The sequence below is a fragment of the Lissotriton vulgaris genome, unplaced genomic scaffold (genome assembly GCF_964263255.1).
Source record: "Lissotriton vulgaris unplaced genomic scaffold, aLisVul1.2 SCAFFOLD_1633, whole genome shotgun sequence".
Classification (NCBI taxonomy): domain Eukaryota; kingdom Metazoa; phylum Chordata; class Amphibia; order Caudata; family Salamandridae; genus Lissotriton; species Lissotriton vulgaris.
This window is the reverse complement of record NW_028246327.1, coordinates 329,440-351,657: the sequence shown is the minus strand read 5'-3', so window position 1 is coordinate 351,657 and position 22,218 is coordinate 329,440.

The following is a 22,218-nucleotide window of genomic DNA, read 5'->3' as shown; positions in this document are numbered from 1 at the left end:
GCAAGGAGGGGCAACATTGGCACCAACCATCTACATTGAGACCTGCCGTTCTTTTCTCATCTGTTTACTCCTGTTCTGTAGACTTTTGCTGTAAATTGTGGAAAGGGCTTTCTTTAATTGGCGACTTCAGTGAATTTGATCGGCGGGGCCAGGGTTGAGAATTTTATCTGGGTCTCTCATTGTGGCACTATGTTTACCGGGATTGTTTTATTGACTTAACGGAGTCCGGGCGGGGTTGGCTATGACGGGGGAAGGAGACCGGGAGTCCGTAGAATTATGCCCTCCTCCGATTTCCCTCATCGAGTAGGGTTCTTTTCCCTTTTCTTTTTCTTCCCTTTCTTCTATATTTCGGGTTCTGGTTACTGGGCGACAGGCACGCTGCGAGGGGGGTGGCTGTAGTCATCAGCAGGGGTGCAGGGTGGGGGGGTGTGGGGATGGGTGTTCGTTTTTATTTTTGTTCTATGGCCTCTTTTCTTCCTTCTCTTCCTTTGTCTATTCCTCTTTTTCCTTTTCCGGGTTAGTGTAGTGGGTTCGGCTTTCTTACATCCTTGTGTCTACATCTGTACCTTGACTTTCCTGAGGTTTTGGTGCTATAGCAGACAATAATGATGGCGTAGACGAATAATGATGTGCTGGTGTATCCTGATGTCGTATGTCTCAACGCCGTTGACTTATATTATAGCGAGCTTATTTTGGACACGTTGTTTCTTTGCTCGCCCCCCTTTGTGATCCGAGACACTGTGCGATACCTGATTCTTCTACTTACTATTTTAAAATGAAAACCTCCTATCCTGTTTCCAAATGGAACTGTCTTTGCAACCGATGCGTTTTGTTGATGGAGATCCTATGCTCCCCAGAGTGGCGGGTTTGAAGTTGGATTGTAATAGCCCTGGGGGTTGTAGGCCCTTGTCTGTATTTGATCGCAAATGTTAAATAAAGGTTTTCCCAAAAAAAAAAATTGTGGATTAGCTACTCTCAGATGAGTATAACACCATCCTGGGGGTCATTGATTATTAAACTAAATTTGCCCAAGGTCTTCTGTTTTATAGTGTACCTACAGTCCAATGTTTGGCTGAGGTCTTTTAAAAAAAACTTTGATTACATGGCCTTTCTGATATTAGAATTACTGATCAACGACCTCATTTATAATACATTTTTGTACCTTGCTATTAAAGAGGGTGGGCATAGATAATCACAAGTCCAATTGCCTCCATCCTCTAGTTATGGTACTAGACTATTGTGTGCTAGCTATCTGTCTGACAAAAAGTTTGTGCGCTAATATAGTTCAAACAAAAATCCCCCATTAAGTTAATAACAGAAAATCAACACCCCACTAAGTGATATTTGTGTATGTTTGTTAAACATTTCACAGCAGATAATGGGAGAATTTCAATAAATCTTGGTAACCTGTCATGAGAGAGTTGTGTTACTTGTCAGGTATTCTACAGCACACACACCGAAAGAACACTAAAACTATTGACGCAAATGCTTTTTGTGAATGCTTTTCAATGATAATGGGGTTTTCTTCTAACAGAGTCACCAATAAAAATATCATATGTGGTGTGCAATGTTTGTTTTTCTCATTCAGCTAATCACAACAGCAGCAAGTCCATCTACTAAGCCCTTGTAACATTATTTTTGCATTATCTCTGAAAGTATTCTGTATTTAAATGTATCTTCTCCATATACACTAAGCCAAACCTAAAATAATACACAACGGTTATCCTGTGTATTATGGTATAATAAAACATGGGATTCTGCAATCCCTGTAAAAATGGCAGTCACTAATTTCTATATATCAGCGACTTGTAACACACCAAAATGCAGATTATAAAGAAAAAATGTCAGAACTCAACTACTATATAAGAAATAAAGTGGCCCCTGCAGTACATTATAAGGATATTGCAAGTCACTGAGGAGTTCCATAGCCATATAGAGGAACGAGGGACAAACTTTTGAGCCACAGGGCCTGTAAATTTGGGGAGACAATGGATGCAATTTTTAGGTTCGCCAAGAAACTGTGACATAAGCCCATCAAAGAACTTATTACTTTGTACAAGAGCAAATGCCGTTATCAGGAATTTACGGGGTAGGCGTTTGGGTCTACATTTCGCCTGGTAAACTCGAGGTGATAGAAAATAAATGATTGTGCTCCTCCCTAAAGCATTATACATATTGGCCTATTTAATTTACTTTTAAGTCCCTAGTATATAGTACTATCCGTACCTAGGGCCTGTAAATTAAATGCTATTAGTGGGCCTACAGTACTAATTGTGCCACCCACTTAAGTAGCACCTTAAAACATGTTGTTGCAGCCTGCAGTGCAGTTTTAAAACTGCCAATTAGACCTAGAAAAAGAAACCTTTTGCTACACCTAAATCTTTCTTTTAAAAAAATATGTCACCCCTAAGGTAGGCCCTAGCCAGCCCACTGGCAGGGTGCATTATATTTCAAAAGTAGGACATGTTTTTTAGGTTTTATATGCCCTGATGTGTTTTTCACCACTGTAAGACCTATCTCTCCCATTGGATAGGGTTGGGTTACCTTATTACGTTGGAAACAGATAGGTCTATCAAGTTTTGACTCAAAAGAATTGTAATGTAAAATTATCTTTAATTGTAAAGTCAGATTCTGTCACAATTCTAGTAATGGCATTTTTAGAAAGTTGGAATTTTCTTGCCTAACCATTTGGTGCCTACTGCCTATGTCCTGGGCCATGTGCCTGTCAATAGCTGACATACTGACCTTGGTGTATTCCTCCCAGACAGTGAGACAAAGGAGGGCTAGATGTTGGCAGGATGCTTGTGGCAGAGCTGTTCCCACCCCTACTTACATTTCCAAAGGCTGCACCCAGCATACACACAAAGGAAATTGGCACCAGTCTTTTGTTACCACAGACTACTGCAAGCATTGGCAGGGGAAGGGAAAAACTTTTCAGCACCAGATGTAGGGTTATCCAGGATATGTCAGGTTGTCAGTAGCACAAAAAAGGAATATACGCCAATAACCTTTTTCGCAGCCGCCATCAGAAACGATGACGTGAAGAGTAGCCTCCCTCTTACCCTGAGCACTATCCCCCACAATGTATTTCTACCACACTATGGAAGGGAGCACAACGGGAAAAATGGAAGGGGAAAAAACAATAAAGAATAGTTGCAATGGCTCTGGCCTCACTGGTCTGGTGAAGGACTAGAACGCCTATCACCCTCTATCTGCGCTGTATAAGTAGGAAGAGAGAAAAAGGTGGAAGAGTCAGCTTGGAGAAAGCCACATATACTGTAATGCCAAGATGTCAGTTACACATGCATATTCACAGAGAGCTCCACAGCACTTCGACATAAACTGGAAACAAATCAAGAGCCCTTTAGCACTCACAGAGTCCAGTAACCATCTCCAGAGTGCCATAGGTTGGTACACAGACAAATAACAAGGTAAGCAAAAAGAAAATAGTCACCGCTGTTTGTAATTCACAGCGCAAGTACCAGGAATTAGTAATCCTTCTCAGGATTGGAATAGTCTTAGCCTTACAGATAATACACCAATCCTTAAGTGTGAACAAAGGATTATGGGCCTTGAGCCCCACACAATCGCACAGAACCGCTGCTAGACCCAGCCTCCGAGCGTAAACAACCAAATACTCTGCCGATAGGAGAGGAGAGCGCTCCTGTGTGCAGACTTCCAATCTTGTGCACAGTACCTGTAAATCCTGGGCCGGGAGTTCATAAACACGCTGTTTAAGCAAATCCAAGGTGAGCACCTGTGTGCTCCTTCAGCTTCAATAGGATTCTCGGGGAAGAAGCAGCGTCTCTTCGACGTTGCCGACGAAGGTCCTCCAGCAGGGAAAACCTTCCGCTATACAATCTCGAGAGATTGTCAAGTGATGACTTCCTGTTGAGGCGGAGCTTATAAACACTGGTTCCTTTTCCTGCGATCGCGCCCCATGGCCTCCTGGGAAGTGTAGTGCATTGTGTCTGACAACAGGCAAACCAGCTTTCACATGGGCAGGAAAGGTATGTATTGCGCGCGTGACCCCATTCTGCCTTCCCGTCCTGTCTCGGACCTGTAATCACGACAGAACTCCCTCTCAAGGATCGCCGACTCTGCGGTCTTCTAGGTTTACCTGGATGTGCAATATGGAAGTGCTCCAGCAACTCGGGCCATTGTAGGTTTTGTACTGGTTCCCCTGTTCTGTCCTCCACCCCGAATCCCTTCCAATCCACCAGATACTGCACACGTTCCCTCACTATTCGATAATTGAGGAGTTCATGTACCTCAAACTCATCCTGACCATCTATTTCCAAAGGGAGAGGTCTTTCAGGTAATTTATACTAGTAGGACAGAGTTGGAGCAGTGAGACGTGGAAAACTGGATGGATGTGCCAAGAATTGGGTGAGGACAGCCTCATGGATACGGGATTTATGATTTCCCCAACACTATAGGGGCCAATGTTATTAGGTTTTAGTTTGTTTGTTCCCTTAAAGTGTATGTTCTTTGTAGCTAACCATACTTTGTCCCCCACCTGGTAAACGGGTTCTTGGGTTCTTTGTCTGTCAGCGAAACGTTTTTGTGCTAGTTGTGCTGATGCTAGATGTTGCTTGGCATCAATCAATACGGCCCTGAGGTGAGCATGATGTTCTTGAATGCTCGGGATCCTGGATTCTATCGGCCATTCAAAAGGAAGCATATTGGGATGATGACCGTACAAGCAAAAGAACGGAGAAAAACCTAGCGTGGAATGGTCAGCATTGTTGTAAGCATACTCTGCCATCCATAGTAGGGTATACCAGTTCAATGTACTTTGGAGAGTGAAACAACGAAGGTATTGTTCCAGGGTTTAGTTCAAGCGCTCTGTCTTCCCATCTGTCTGTGGATGATAGCTGGTAGAAAGCCTAGCTTCGATGTGCATGGTTTTACATAATGCCCTCCAAAAACGAGAAGTGAACTGTGTTACTCTGTTTGTTATGAGAACACTTGGTATTCCATGGAGTCTTATCACGTGGAGTAGAAAAACAAGGGCTTGTTCTGAGGATGCGGGCAACCGTTTCAGAGGAATAAAATGACCCATCTTCGATAAATGGTTTACCACCACCAAGATAGTTGTGTACCCTTCACACGGAGGCATTTCAACAATAAAGTCCATCGGCACCGTATGCCATGGTCGAGGGGGAATGGCCAGTGGTTATAGGAGACCTGTAGGTTTTTTGTGGTCAGCCTTTCCCTGTGCACACATGGTACAATTTTGTAGGTATGCTTCAGTGCCTTTCCTCAATGTGGGTCACCAAAAGAATAGTTCGATACATGCTATGGTTTTGTATCTTCCCAAGTGTCCTCCCAATGTGGAATCATGAGCCCATGCTGACACTTGGGTTTGTAGTTCAGGGTTTGGGATATACAAAGCGTGGTAATGATACAACATTTCATTGTTCATAATTCGATAGTCAGGATTTTCCTGGATCCAAGCTTGGGTGTCTGTGTCAGCCAAGGATACCTTGAGGTCCTCTAGGAAGTCCTGTGATGTGATCAAGGCTATGGTTGGGTTTAGAAAAGACGCCTCAGGGAGTATCTGGTTCTGGTTTCTCTGGCAGCATCGGAATCGTGGGATCTTCGATACGGGAGAGAGCGTCTGCCTTGCCATTCTGGGGACCGGGTCTGTACTTGATATTGAAATCGTAATCGGAGAAGAAAAGGGTCCATCTCAACTGACGTGGTGTTAGGGCCATGGCGGTTTTCAGGAACAACAGGTTATGGTGATCCGTGTAGATTTCAACGTCATGACGTGCTTCCAGGATGTAATGCCTCCCTTCCTCGCCAGCCCTTTTAATGGTGAGTAATTCTTTGTCTGAGATGGAGTAATTTACTTCACTGTGGGTGTTCTTCTTTGAGAAATAGGCCATGGGATGTAGCTGTCCGGTAGTAGGATGTCATTGGGACAGGACACCTACTATGGCATGTTGTGAGGCGTCTGTTTCCATTATGAAGGGAAGCTGTGGGTAAGGATGTCTTAAAATAGGCGCCTGAGTGAACCTTTCCTTCAAGACGTTGAAAGACCTTCCAGCCTTTTCACCCAAAACAAATGGAGTGTTTTTTCTCAGCAAACTGAAAATGGGGTGGATGATCTTCGAGAAATCCTTAATAAAACGCCGGTAAAAGTTGGCGAATCCCAGGAAGCTTTGTACCAATTTCACATGCTGGGGGTTTTTCCACTGGGTGATCCCATAGACGTCGCCTGTCTCCATCTGGAAAAATTTGCATTGATGAGGTATCCAAGAGATGCCACCTCTTCGACATGAAACAAGCACTTCTCCAATTTGGCATACAACGAATGTTGTTGGAGCCTTTCGAGAACGGTCTTTACTTGTATCACATGTTCTTGAAGACTAGACGAATAGATAAGGATGTCACCTATGTATACCACGCAGAATGTGTCCAGGAACCTCTGAAGTACCTCATCCATGAAATATTGAAAGGCCGCCGGGGCGCTGCAGAGCCCAAATGGCATTACTTTATATTCGAAGAGTCCGAATTTGGTCCGGAAGGCGGTCTTCCATTCATCACCACTTTTGACCCTCACCAAATGGTAGGCACCTCGTAAATCCAGTTTTGTGTAATAGCAAGCCCCCTTGAGTTGGTCCAAGAGCATTGGAATCAAAGGTGATGGGTAGCGTTTTTTTACGGTGACTCGGTTGATCGCTCTGTAATCAATACATGGGCAGAGTTCGTCGCAATCCTTCTTAGGGATAAAAAAAAGTGGAGAGGAAGCAGGCAATGAGGAATGCCTGATAAAACCGGAGGCTAGATTCTCATCAAGGTAATTTTTTAGATAGTGAGTCTCTGGTTCGGTCAGGGCATTCACCCTACTGCATGGAATCTCGGCTCCGGGTATCAGCTCAATGCGGCAATTATAAACCTGGTGGGGTGGAAGTTGGGTGGCCTTCTGTTTGTTGAAGATAGTCTGATATTCTTTGTACTCGTCCGGCAGAGTGGTAGCACAACAATAGACATTTTTTTCACAAGCGATTGCCAGTAGATTGGCCTGGGTGCACTTGGTTTTATCGGAAAAGGCATCTTGTCGGTTGCAATGTTCTTTGCAGTAGTTGGAACTCAAGGTTACTATGCGGGCAGCCCATTGAACAACTGGGTCATGTAAGGTTATCCAGGGCATACCCAAGATGAGGCGGAACTGTGGTGCATCAATGATATCGAACTGGATAGTCTCATAATGGTCTTCACCAAACTGCATCATGATGGGCACTGTCAGACTGGTCCAGAAGACAAAGCTGTTCCGTCTACTGCTTTTACATTTTCTGGAGTCTCTTTCTTTTCCCAAGCCACGTCTATGTTCTTGGCATACTGCATATCAATAAAGTTCCCGGTTGCACCGGAGTCCAGCAATGCAGCCACCATGATGTTTTTGTAATTTGTAGATAAATGCTAACGGTTAAGTGTGCCACTGCTGGTTGCATAATATTAGCAAGGACTGATGAGATCGTATTCCATGCACCATTTGAACCAGTGATCTCCTCCTGACTCAGGCTTTTCAGTTTTCCGACTGTTCTTTATGCATCATTGATGCTTGCCCACGCAGAATGTTAGTTCGCTCTGGGAGCTGAGCCCGGGCATGACACCCGCAGATGAAATGACCCCCTTTACCGCAGTATCGGCATAGTTTCATCTTCAGCCTTTTTTCTCTTTCCTCAGGGGTAAGAGGCCCTCGGATGCCTCCTGTCTGCATCGGCTCTGTCCCTTCCCAATGTTTGGGAGGTTCTTCGGGAGTAGTCTTAGGCCTAGAAAACAGAAAGGCCATGTCTCCCCGATTCCTGTCCCCTTTTCTTTCCTGTATTCGGTGATCTAGTTGTACTGTGAGATCAATCAGTTCTTCGCAGGTCTGGGGTAACTGCACCACCTGTGAAAGGACATCCTTTAATTCCCCCCTTAATCCTTGGTAAAAAAAGGGTGGTTTGTTTTTCCTGGGGCCAGTCCGTTTCTACGACCAGTCGTTTGAATGTCATGATATATGTCAATATAAATGCCATGAGATTCTTCTGTATGGGAAAGATCAGGAGCTGTGTTCGGAACAGTAGTGGCCTGACCATCTAAAACCCGCTCTGTAACCCAAGAAGATGGTAAAGAACCTAGGAGTATGGTTCGATACTGGTCTTACCTTCTAGAAACAGACAAGGGCCGTTGCGGCAGTCTGTTTTGGGCTTCTGAGAGGTTTAAGACCTCTGCTCGGTTTCTTCCCGTCCGGTGTGCGTCAAACCATCATGCAAGCATCCATTCTTGCGAGGCTTGATTACGGCAACGCGGTATATCTCGGCGCCAACAGAGCGAGTATCAAACGCCTCCAGAGGGTCCAGAATGCGGCTGCACGGATGCTAGTAGCGCTTCCTAGATCACAATCCGTCACCCATGTGCTTTCTAAACTGAACTGGTTGCCCATTGAAGCTCGCATTAATTTTAAGGTGCTGTGCTTTGCATACAAAATCTTGATGCACCAAGCCCCGATTGGCTTATCGGGTCTGGTAAAGCTCTATTTGCCCCGGTGCGCTTTGAGATCCGACAATTGCGGTTGTGGTCCCGCGAGTGAGGAAAGCTAGGACGGGGGCCGCTCGTTTGTTTTTTTGGCGGCCAAACTTTGGAACTCCCTCCCAGCTAACATCCGAGTCATATCCAATCTTCTGACGTTCCAGAAGTCAGTAAAGACATGGTTGTTCCCCACCATTTAATTATAGGTTGCTTGTTGTACTCCCCTGTGCTCCACTGGTCTCTGGTTGCGCTGGGACGCCTCGTTGCTGAGGCAGCCATGCTCATTATAAATCCTGTATCAATAAATAAATAAATAAATAGGTCCTGGGAACCTTCTCGAAAAGTGATGAGTTCACAATCCAGGGTCATCATATGGGATTTGCGATCAAACAATTTCCTCATCTCCAAATAGAAATCCGTAAATCTATGCAGAACAGGGTTGTTTCGTTCCATCAATGGGATGGTCCACCTAGCGGCGTTCCCTCCCATGTAGGACATCATAAAGGCCATCTTAGCCGCCTCATCCTGGAATACTGCAGGCTTACACAAAAAATGCAGTCGGCATTGATTTAGGAATGTTTCAAACTTCTTTGGATCCCCATAAAAATGTTCTGGGGAGCCAGCGGTATTCCTGTGTTCTGTGGGAACAGAGTCAGCTGCAGGTGGGGGTGTAGGACTGGTTGCAAAGAAGCCTCCCCCTTGTGGTGTGACTGGGGGTGGAACATAGGCTGTTTGTACCGGAAGGGGTCAAATCCCTTCCCTTATGTATGAACCAGACCCTTTGCCTTTCGGAGATAGGCCCAGTACCTCTCTTCGCAACGTGTCCATTTCTTAACTAAGCTCCTGATTCTCTAAACAAGAGGTTTGTACCTGTTGTAGAATGGATAGGCTCTCCAACAATGAGGTCAAACCACATTGGTGTCCATCGTTCAGGCTTGGCGTCCAACTTGGGCTTGACAATCTGTCAGGTTGTCAGTGGCACAAGAAAGGAATATACGCCACTAACTTTTTTCGCAGCAGCCAGCAGGAACGATGACGTGAAGAGTAGCCTCCCTCTTACCCTGAGCACTATCCCCCACAATGTATTTCTACCACACTATGGAAGGGAGCACAGCGGGGAAAAGGTAAGGGGATAAAACAATAATGAATAGCTGCAATGGCTCTGGCCTCACTGGTCTGGTCAAGGACTAGAATGCCTATCACCCTCTATCAATGCTGTATAAGTAGGAAGAGAGAAAAAGGTGTAAGAGTCAGCACGGAGAAAGCCACATATACTGACTAGCGCCAAGATGCTCCGTGGAGTGTAAGTCGCGCTTTATAAAAATAAAATTACATTACATTACAAGTCAGGGCAGGCTTCAGGGGCATGACTGGTGCCCTGGAGGCACTCTGTGCCGATCTTAAGGCCGACCGTGCTGCTAGGTGCAGGGAGATGCAGCGCCTAGACCTGTACACACGGGCAGTGAACCGCCTGTCCTCTGCTACCAATGTACTATCAAGGCGCAGCATCTGCATGCAACGCGAAGTGGCACACAACAGCCAGGACGTTGCAAGGGCCCTGGTCCAAATAACATGTGCTGTAGATGAGCTGCAGGCAGTTCGCACTACTGGACCAGGAGTCCTAACTCCCACAGATGAGGACACACAATCAATAAGGGGAACAAAACTGGGTCTTGACTCTTAACCAGCAAGGCTAAGCCAAATCGACTGAAACAACAACACAACTGCCAATATTGGGTTGACTTAAATCCTATTTACCAAAGATTTGTTATGAACAAAACATACCAGTCTGTTGTAACTTACGTCACTAGTTTATTTTAGTCATTTTTTACTAGTCAAAATATTTTTCATTTTTTAAGGACATTTCTTGTGCATATACAAAATATATACAAAATATGTACAGGTTAATACAAATTTTACAATGACAAACAGCTGCCCGCACGATGTGGTTTGCCACACTTTTCTCTTTTTTGTACGCGAAAAGGGGTCATTCCTGTAAGTCGCAGTGCAAATATTTGACCAAATGCCAATTTTGCATTACCATCCTGCGTAGTTGGTGTGGGTTGGGGCAAAAGGTGGTGACACAGACAATCCTTTTTTTGTTCCTGTCGTGTTTTCATTTGTAACAATGTTTCCCTCGGGACCCACCATGCCCTTTGTGCGGGCAGCTTTGCCCCAGGAACCAAAATCGACATTAAGAGGAATGATGGGATTACCTCCAGTGGTGGGACACCACAAATGTGGAAATTGCACTTGCTGTGCTTCAACAGAGGAAGGGACAGTTTTCACCTTTGACAGAACACACTGGAAACACTTGACTTTCACTAATTGCCTAACAAGGAATATAATTTATGGGATTTGGTGCCCATGTCCAAAATTATACATCGGAAAAACCACGCAAGAAGCAAGGCAGAGAATTACTCAGCACAATCAAGAATACGAAGACAGGTACCCAATGCGCCATTGGTCCAACACTGGGGTTCGCATGAACACAAAGAAGAAGATCTACGTTGGACAATCATCTCGCAAATTTAACATGACCCACGAGGAGGGGATATGGAGTCTAGATTGGCACAACGGGAAGCCTTTCTAATAATGAAACACAATAATGCCACGACAGGTTTAAACGAAATTTCAGAAATCTTCAAAGGCTCTCCCTGACAAAAAAGATACATTTTGGTCTCGTACTAACGACACGTTATCCAACCTTTGGGACAATTCTCTTCTTTGGTAAGTTTCCTGTGATAACATCATATACAAACCAACACAATCGACGTGAAGAACTATCATAATCTGTGCCCAAAGTTAGGACTAGCCCCATTGCCCTGGTACTCGTAATACCAACACCCCTTCATGTAGTCAAAACTATGCATTTAGGACTAGCGGTACCATATTGCTTTGTGCTGGTAACAGCCCCTCGTTCAAGGCACATACGTCCATTTAAGACACAGGATTCCAACTTTAGTGACTGATGACACAAGATTCATAAGGCACCACCAACAAAGTAGGGACATGTCCCCACTAGATATAACCAGCAAATTACTTTTGAAACCAGGTGGCTGACAATACACGGCCCCGTTAAGCGGGACTATTAATAAAGTTGGGAAAATATTCAACGGTGTGCTTTTCCTTTAAGAACAAGCGCGGTCACATGACCACGCGATGACTCAGACAGAAGGGCTTGTTGGAAGGATCGTCAGCATGCTACATTGATCGTGCCAGAAGACGCTGTAAAGAAAAGTAAGGATGCGGTTTTAAACACGGACGTGTTTCTCTTCTAATAATATTGTTGAACGGGCGTCTGATTAGTCTCCGCTTCCACATTTCTAGGATGCAGTGTACTTGAATAAGGAGGTTTGGAACCCGACTGAAGGACACGTCTTGTTTAGCACCAAGCCCGGCTAAACGATCACTACGCCAAGACCGGGTAAGCTCTGTGCAGCTAGGGCTTGACAATTGAGCAAAGTGGCCATTGTTATGTTTAGACACCAACCATATTGTTGTACTCCTTTTTTGTAGGCACCCAAAGCTAACATACTACGATTATAAGGTGAGTGCAAGTTCGCATTCTTAGCCCACTACGGGTGCGCTGTATTGGAAGGAACAGTGTGTCATGAGTATGTCTTTCTCTGTCTTCAATGTGTAGATAAGTGAACAAAACCCACACCCGTCTCGTGAGACACCCTTCACAGGATTTATAAGGTAGGCGGTTCTGAGCCGGAAGGTGGCTGTGTATGAGAGTGAATACGTTTTCTGATAGACTAGGGAATTTAATCTGGTACATATGTTTTTTGTCTTGTAGAAGTCTTGTTGGTCCTGAGGAGAACCCCGCAATAGGGGGTTCGAAACGCGTCGATCTCTTTTGGTCCATTGTCAACAATAAAAAATTAGAAGGACTTAATTAGGACATAATAATATACATTCTAACTGATTTTGTTGTTTGAACATATAAGTCATATGGAAAAAACGTAGGCTACATCAAATTATTCTGTTTAATGAAGCCCTTCTGTTCACATTGGCCTATACCTCAGAGGTATATGTTGTATGTTTTTTGAATGTGAGTTGAATGTATGTAGCAAGAAAGGTTTGGTGTGGATGTGTTGTATAGTTACAAAGAAACTGTTTGTCATTGTAAAATTTGTATTAACCTGTACATATTTTGTATATATTTTGTATATGCACAAGACATGTCCTTAAAAAATGAAAAATATTTTGAATAGTAAAAAATGACTAAAATAAACTAGTGACGTAAGTTACAACAGACTGGTATGTTTTGTTCATAACAGATCTTTGGTAAATAGGAATTAAGTCAGCCCAATATTGGCAGTTGTGTCGTTGTTTGAATCAATAAGGAGCAGCATCACCCCCCGCCCACTATGGATAGGCACCATGGTGGCCGTACCAGTAGGCCTAGTAGGCCAAGTGAAGAGGGCACTGTGCAACCCCAAACAGGGGCTTTCTCCCGACAGCGCCGCATTTGAGGTGCAGAAAATGGGACCACTGAATGGGTGCAGCTACCTACCTTTACATGGACACTTGCTCCTGATGAAAGACTTGCACATGTGCTGGACATTTGGAGAGACATTGTGTGCACTCAGGCTGTGTGACGTCATTCATCCTGAAGTTAAGGAATAAAACACAGTATCACAAATGATATCTAGCATTGTGACATATTTTCTTACCTAGAAATAGTTGTGTGTAATCTCATCCCGCCTCTGGCGCCCAGCAGCTGCACCAACTACACCGACCGGCATGCGTCCTGGAGCTGGCCCCTCCACATCTGATGAATCCGATTCACTGAGCTCCACCTGTGTGCCTTTCCTGGTGGCGATGTTGTGCAGCATGGCACATGCTACCACTATTTTGCAACAGGTCTGGGGCTGTATTGTAGTGCCCCTCCACTCTTATGTAGGCATCTGAATCGGCTCTTGAGTATCCGGAATGTTTGCTCAATGGTGCCCCTGGTTGCTATGTGGGCGCTGTTGTACTGCCTCTCCCCAGTGTTGGCTGGATTCAGGTAGGGCTTCAGTATGAAGTCACGGACTGTATACGCACTGTCACCTGTGGGGTGGGAGGAATATGGTTAAACACTGTCCTGCACACGCTATCCTTAACAAGTGTGGCCTCTGTTCAAATGCATTTACCTAGAAGATATCCCTCACCAAACTCCCCACTTGTGAGTCGACGGTGCATCCAACTGTGACGGAAGATGAAAGCGGTGTGCGTGCTGCCTGGATATTTAGCAACAATGTCCCTGATGATGTGTTTGGCATCACACACCACCTGTATGTTCAGGTAATGGTAGTATTGCGATTCCTGAACAGATTCTTCGGAGGGGGGGATATTGCAACATGTGTCCCATCTATGCATCCAATGATGTGGGGAAATTGTGCTATTTGATAGAAGTCCTGCTTGGTCTGGTCTAGTGCCAGTGGGGTGCTTGGGAAGTGAATGTGGTGATACAGCCTATGTACCAGGGCATCAAGGAACGCATGGAAAAAGCGCGAAAGTGCACTCTGTGACACCCCTCCTGATGAGGCAATCACCCCCTGGAAACTACCTAATGCCAAGAGGTGCAGTGAGCACAGGACCTGGATGTGGGTGGGGATGGAGTGTGTCCTGCGTGTGGCGTGTTCAAGAAAGGGTTTGAGTTCCTCAATTAAATCAAGGATGCTCTCTTCAACCAGTCTGTAGTGTGTATAGATGTCCTCATCAGTCTGCTGGAACATGGTAATGCGCGCACGGAATATCCTCTCCTGGCGTCTCCTCCTCTGTGCAGCAGCTTTGAGTCGCAGCCTCCTGGCTATCACGTACAGCCCAGCCATTGTGGAAAAAGTCTGTTGCATTGTCGGGATCCTTAAATAGTTTGCACCTTGTTACCACCTGCTCCTACTTGGTGTTGATTGCGATTCTCTAAATAACGAATTTCGTGAATTCGCTAATTGCGATTTTTCATACATTCCATAGCAATTTCATATTTTGCGATTTCCCGTTTGCAAATTTCTCTAACTGGGAAAATCGCAAAATAAGGAATCGATAGGGAATTTGCAGAATTCTGGGTCTTGCAACGTAAGGAATCGCTATTTTAGCGATTTCTCATTTTGCGATGCGATGGTGCATCATACATTGGAAATAGCAAATTTTTTATCGCAAAAGCTGTTTTTTGCAATTTGCAGCATTTGCGACTCAAAATTAGCTTGATACATATGGCCCTTGATCTTTTAGGTGCCAGATTTCACTAAAAACATTTACAAATCATAACTCTGGTGCTTCTAATTAGATTTAATTTGTTTTGAGGTTATTTTATTTATTAAAATGTTCTCTGTTTTTCTAAATTGGTGTGGGATTTCGTTTGTGTTGTGTTTTCAAAAAATTACTGTTAATGATCAGCAAAAATACTTAACACAGGGTCTTAAAGTTAAGCCTGACTTATTTCATGCTAAGCTACCAGACGCTTAAGCACATGTTAATGACAAGGGTTGTGATAGTGTCCCGAGTAGGGATTTAACCACCTAAGTTACAGACACTATAAACTGTATTAGTGCCAGTGAAATGTTGCACCTCCTGACAAGTGCAAAAACAACAAGCTGATTAGTTAAAACATTAAATCTTGCAACTGGCGGATTTCCCTAATATTGGGTGCAGAATTTCACCTTCATTAAGGCACTTTATATAATTTAGAAAACTGGTGCAAAATTGCATAGCCATCTCTGCAAGCTATTTCATCAATGCATTCGGTTTTTTAAATTGTGCTGATATCTGTGCCACTAGCCTCGCCTGAGATGAATTAATTTCCTCTCCTGTGTTGAACTTTGTGTTACTCCTGAAAAGCCTTGCATAGGAAACGTGAATGTATGAAGGGTATTTTTATTTATTTTTATGGTTTTATATAGCTCGAACAAGACCCTTGCGGGTATCAGAGCGCTTTGCAGGGTAAATATAGGGATCAAACAGGTATATAGTAAATAACGTATTGTTCTGTAGAATCAAGAGTCTTATAAACATAGCTCATGTGAATTTAGCCATGAGGGGCGACTTCACTTCTTTTTTGAAAGCTGACGTAGAGGAATAAATTAAGCAACGTTATTTTAAACATGCTGAGATCTTTGATAAACACATTCTTAATGTGATAGTCAGATTGAGCATGGACATTTAAGAAAAAGTATATGCACTTGGTTGGACTGGAGCAGATAATAGGCTGAACCACCAAAATAAAAGTGGCCTTCATTAGCCAAGCCGATAGCTGAAAAGGTGCCCACGTTTTGCAAATCAGGGCAGTTTTGAACTTGCCAAGACAAGCTGTGCAGGTGTTTTGCAATTTATGGGTGATGGCATGCATGTGTGCTTGATGCAGAAATATTTGTGGTAATATCAGGGAAATCAGTAGTAAAAATTGTCCCACCAGGCCATACAACAGGTCCAGAAACAGACAAACTGAAGCATTTGCAATGCAATAGGTCTGACATTTGCGAGATTTTGGGATATTGGCATAGTAAATGGCAATGCCTTTTATCTGTTTTGATAATTAACACATAAATGAAAGGCATTGTCAGTTACAATGCCAATAGCTCAAACTCTTGTAAATGTGAGATCTATTTAATTTCAAAGAAGCAGCAGCCATTGTCCCAGGCTGCTTGGAAAAAGTAGGCAGGAGAAACTCATTAAAGAAAATAGGGCTAAAAAAGACTAAATAAAGACATACCGTGCAAGAGAAGTAAATGGGTCAGTCCTCATGGCAGGTTGTAAATGAAGACAAGGCAGTACTAAGGAGGGACTAACAAGACTGTTATATTAATGAATCAGAAGCCAGTATTTACAAAGGACAATGACACAAGCCAATGAAAAATATGGGCGGAGAGTAGGCGACCTTCATGGCCATACTCGAATACAGCATGCCTCACAGAGCAGTGCATGCGATGCCTAGGCTCGGCCCTACACTCATCTGTCAGACCAGACCATCTTTCACTGCCAGAAAGCCTTATAGTCCAGTTAGACCCTGCATTAATGATAAGTTTTGTATATTAATTGATGCTCATAAATATTTTATGGTTTCCAATTGCACTCAGATTTTTCAATGCATTGATATTCAGGTCCAATAAACACTGAGCGATAACTCGATGAACACATAGTTCAGAACTCTCCCTGTCCAAGTCAGTGACCAAATTAAACCAAATGTTCCCGTTATTTTTTGGCATGTTTCCACACCATTGGCTGCCGCTGTGTTTTGCAACACCCCCTCCTACAGCCCCGCCCAAAAAATGATATCCTTCCTCGACTCGGCATCACCATGAATGAGAAATTTCCTAGTTATCTAAAAGGAAAGTTTCAATTCTATTAAGGACGCGGAGGCGAGGATTATGCATACACTTTCTTCATTTTATTGACAGCAAGTTAAAAGTAAAACAGAAAAAAACACGGCTCCAAACTACATATCCCATGAGGCATACAGGTAACCATGGGAGCCAGTGCACCAATCACAGTCCATCCACATCGAAAAAGGGGATTCCACGTCGTAGTCCTTCTTCTTTCTTTGCCGCAGGAAGTTAAGTCGTCATCAGTCTAATCCGTCTTACCAATGAATCCTTTGGAATTCTGGTTGCCACCACGCCCTCTGCCTTGTCCTTTTCCTCCACGGGAAGGGTAGAAAGTTCCTTGTCTACCGTCGTTCCATCCATTATTTCGCTTCGCCTGAGCTCTAGTGGGCCCTTGGTTATACTGCCGGCTGGAAGAGTGACCCCTGCCTCGTCCGGCCCCAGCAAAATCCTTCTTAGGGAAGATCTTCTTCATGGAAGCTTGGGCTTTGTCTAGCGCAGAAAAGGTGGCCACAAACTTCCCCAGCTCCTCCACGAAAGGATCACCAAAGAGAGTACCCTGTGCAACAGAACCCGCCTCAAAGGAAGACAGCTCCCCTAGCTTAGGGTCAATTTTCAGAAGAAGGGAACAGCGACGTTCTGTGGAGAGGGCACAATTGGCGTTGCCCAAGAGGCACATTGCCCTTTGAGCCCATCCCGCAACATCTTCGGTTGGGAGAGGAAGTCCTGACGCCCGTGAACGTTCTGCCAACTCAATTATCTTTGTTAATGGGCTCACAACATCAAGAAGCTTGACCTGACAAGCTCTCCAGGAACAATCTATACCTCTCTTAGGGTCCTTCATATATTTCGCAAAGAAGGTGCAAAGCTTGGGATCTATCTCCGGGGTAGAAGCAACACAATTTGGAAGAGAAGGTCTGGGCACTCCGACCTAAGGCGAGATCTCACATCCTGGGAAAGAGGTTGTCTAACCTTAGCAGCAACATAATCTGCAACCTTCTTATCGGGAACCCAATCAGAAGTTCATGGACGAAAGATACAGGTAGGGTCAAACATATCAGTGTGAACCTGTTCTCCCTCACCAGGATCAGAACAAGAAAAGGGAGGAAGCCAAGACCTGCCTGAATCCAGCATATCATCAGAGGAATTGTCATCATCCTCAAACACATCATTATCGTCACCCTCTCCGCCATCGGGAAACCCTTCCTCAGGGTCAAAGTCTGGGGTGGACTCTCCACCAGTATAGCCGGGTAAATCTTCCTCCTGGTAGGGTGCGCTTCTTAGCGTGCGCGCACTCTTATGAATGACCTCAGCAAGTTTACTGAAGCCTTCTAGGTGCCCCGCGTCACTCTTAAGGGCCTTACGCGACACCACCGAGTGAATGCCACTAGGCCCAGCTCCACTGTCTCCCAGTATACCGGAACCAGACTTGAAAACATGAGCAGACAGTTTATTAACGCTATCCTGCAGATGAGCAAGTGCCTGGGCAATAGCCGAAGAAAGGAGCTTGTCAACCTCTGCAGGAATGCGTCCCTGGGGGGGCTGTACCTCTGCAGAGGGAGCTGCCACATAATCATGGTCAGAACTGGATTGCATCATTAAAGAGGGTCTGGCACCCATACACTAACACACCCTAATACAATTCACAGGGTACCCCCAACACGAGTGCCTCAAACAACAAGCCTTAAGACTGAGAAGGGCTGCTGTTTAATGAATTAAATGCAAGCAATGTCTCCTGAAGCAGGAAAACCAAAGTGCCACAATGTGGGCAAAGCCCATCTAAACGTACCGCAGTGCGGTGTCAGTGAAGGGGGGGAGAGGCTAAATAATGACAAAAAAACGAAGCGCTGAGCCTCTGCGCGTTTTCACCACACGCGTGCAAAGGGCGCTATGGTGAAAAGAAGCACCGGTATCGCGTCAGGAAGACAGCTCCACACAGCGCACGCGCGGAAGAAAGACGCTCGAGCAACAGCCTACCACGTCAACAGCAAAGCGGGAGAAACCCGCAACCATAAACAACAGGAAAATACTGCCAATGACAAAGTGCCCACACCAAAGCCCCAACATACGCAGATAGTTTTGAAAAGGGACTTAACTGGAGGGGCAGCAACGAAGAAAGAGGAAGGACTACGTTGTGGGATCCCCTTTATTGATGTGGATGGACTGTGATTGGTGGACTGGCTCCCATGGTTACCTGTATGCCTCATGGGATATGTAGTTTGGAGCCGTGTTTTTTTCTGTTTTACTTTTAACTTGCTATCAATAAAATGAAGACAGTGTATGCATAATCCTCGCCTCCGCTTCCTGACATAGAATTTCTTTTAGACTCAGACACTGCGAGTTTGTAGACTCAAAAGCCAACATGCTCAGGTTAAGGAGAGGAAAGCTGCCTGTGCCCTATTCCTGGCGATGCATTTCAGTCTGTGGCAGCTGGAAGATTAGTCATCTGGCAATAACTATATTTGACGTCAGAAAAATGTTCACAACGTCTAGGTATGCCAAAGAGGTGACGCATCGTGTCATGCTACCTAAATAAGTGTATCCATCCAATACTGCTATAAAACCCACGTCGAAAATAGACAACCCAAAATGGCGGCTGAATTTACACCCTTGCGAGCAGCGTGTTGGTCATTCTATATTGGTTCAGATGAGCAGTGCAGCTAAGGACAGGCGCTCTTACTATAAACAGATGCAAACACATTTGCATCTAATTTAGCATAACACCCAATATCATATTTGCCAGCCAAACTAAGCCAAGCAGGAGACTGTCGATTTTATGGAAGTGCTACTGTCTACATATTTATCTGACTCCTCATAGTGTTTTTCGAGAAGCTGCAAGTTGCACCTGTTAAGGGATCAACCCTAGCTCCCTGGGCAGGAAGAGAACTGCCATCTCGCTGGTCTGATCCCCATGTCATGTCAGTAGATAAGTCTTAATGTTATTATTAAGGGCCAAAGGGGAACTGATGCCATTCCTGACGCTGTCATCATCATGCTAATTAGTGTGTGTAAGCCGAAGCACACTAGCTTTTTTGGGGGGCAGAGACTGTAGGGCAGTATTCACCATCAGCTGAGCATTTTTCACTTGCATGCTTGTGTGGAGATGTGGGCTTGAGAAGGTGCGCTTCAGGCATGTGTACCACAGGTTGAGACAACAGTCTATTGGTTACTTATGCAGACAAGGGTCAAGGACAAGCAACAGTGTAGCAGGAGCACAACAGCCTCTTAAATGTTTTCAGAATCTACCTTGGATTTTCTGTTGGACTGTAAGTATGCGCCCTGTGCTGATAATTACCTTTATAGGCTGCCGTGCCAAGTACCATGCATCAGGCGTTCGACTAACGCATTTGGGCCTAGTGATGCGCCAGCAACCCCACTTACATTGGTGTAAACACGCTGCACACAAGGCAGTGGAAGTGTGTCACTGCAAGCATTTGTGAACCTGACAACTGCGTGGTTGCAAGTGAATGTCATGCCTAACCCTGCTATAGTCATCGATTAAAGTGTGAGAGCATTGTCTGATAACAGAAAACAAATGTGATGCAAATGCTTGTACTGGCCTCTGCGAGTGTCTTTTTGCAGAGTGTGGATACGTAGATTCCAGCTTGTCCAGGGAGATTCCACCAACCCAGAGCTGGTTTGGGAACCAAAAGCGGCACTGACAAACCGCAATGAGTATCTTTTTGAAAAACTGGTGGCAGTTGTCACTCCGTACTAACTGGCCCTTGCAGACCAAGTTGTCCAGTGTGCTACTTTTTTCCATTCAGCCCTCCTTATTTCCAGTCACCACCTTTACCACTGTCAGCTTCAAGAAGACTCCCCCCTTCTGTCCGAGGATCAGTCGCGGGGAGTGAGTAGTGGCTGAATTGGTACTGCCTTTTGTTAGACCCAATGTTTCGGGCTCGCTAAGGTGCATCGAAGCCAGTCAGTACCCACTGTTCCAAATAGGATGAGTATGATACTCTTGTCCGATAGCTTGTGCTCACCCTTTGGTAGCTTGGCACCAAGCAGTCAGGCTTATCCTCACAGATCAAGTGTTAAGCGTTGGCACAACAACCCCTCGCTGCACCGTATGTATAAAACACTTCTCTTTGTGTTATCCACACATACTGAAATCAAAGTGAGATACACATTGTATATATACTTTGCAGTTATATGCAATTGTCAAACTTCCCTTTTCAGGAAGGTCAAACAGTCACTAGTCTCTGTTTACGCCTCGTGACCCAGCCCCTCAGTTTTTCAACTCTACCAGTCACCAATACACGTTGCCCCTGCTGGCACCCTAGTGACTAGAAGTCGGAAACCACCTAACACGGAAAGAAACTGTTAATTAATTTTAAGCATGGGCGGAAAATCCGTTTCGCTCGCGGATTTTGCGGATTTTTGGTAAATTCGCAATCCGCGAGATCCGCGAATCTCCCGCAAAATCCGCAAATCCGCGAGCAGCGGATTTTATGGCTTGCTCGCACTGTTCGCGTGAGTTCGCGGCTTGCCAGTACAACTTCGCACCCCGCGAGTAAGTGCTAAATTGCAGAAATACGATCTTAGCAAAACTGAAACTACTTACCAGGTTCAAAAGTTCAGGCTCATCATTAGTAGCCATTTCCTGTAGTGCTTCCTGAGGGGCCCCTCCAGAGTTCAGTTGCCAGTTGCAACTATTATGTGACCCTGCTCTGAACCTCAGAATAGTTACACATATGCCACAAAGGTCCTGAATTACAGCTAAGGGAGACAAGCAGGAGCCAGGCTGGAAGTTAAAATCCATTAATCAGCCCCTAATTCAATATTGTCAGTTGGGGCAGGGCAGGTGTTGTAACTAATTTTGCAACGATGAAAGCACTTAGCAAGTGCAAAAGATCACTAATCAGGAAGCACTAAGGAAGCAGGTGCCAGCTAAAAAAATATTCTGTGACACATTAATCAGCCCCAAATTAATTCAGGTCACTTGAGGCAGGGAAGGTGTGCTTTGCTTTGCCGAAAATAATGTACACTGGACAACCAGAGGGTGTGGTGATGAAACAGAGGGTGGCATGGGTGGGCCAGAGGGTGGCATGAGTAGTCAGAGAGTGGCAGTGGTGACAGAGAGTGGCAGTGATGAAGAAGAGTGTCCCAAACAGGCTGGACACGTAGAAACAACAAGTTCGCAAAACTTGCGACCCGACAGGTAAGTTCGCAAATTGCGAAATTGTAAAAACCCTCGCGAACTGGCAGAAACACGCGCGAACACAAAAAAAAAAATCCGCAAATTCGCGGGAATTCGCGGATTTTGCGGATTGCGAGTTCGCAAATCCACAAAATTCGCGAACGCGAGATTCGCAAAATTCGCCCATGCTTAATTAATTTCATCCATCTGAATTATGCCTTCAAGTGGCAAACAGCA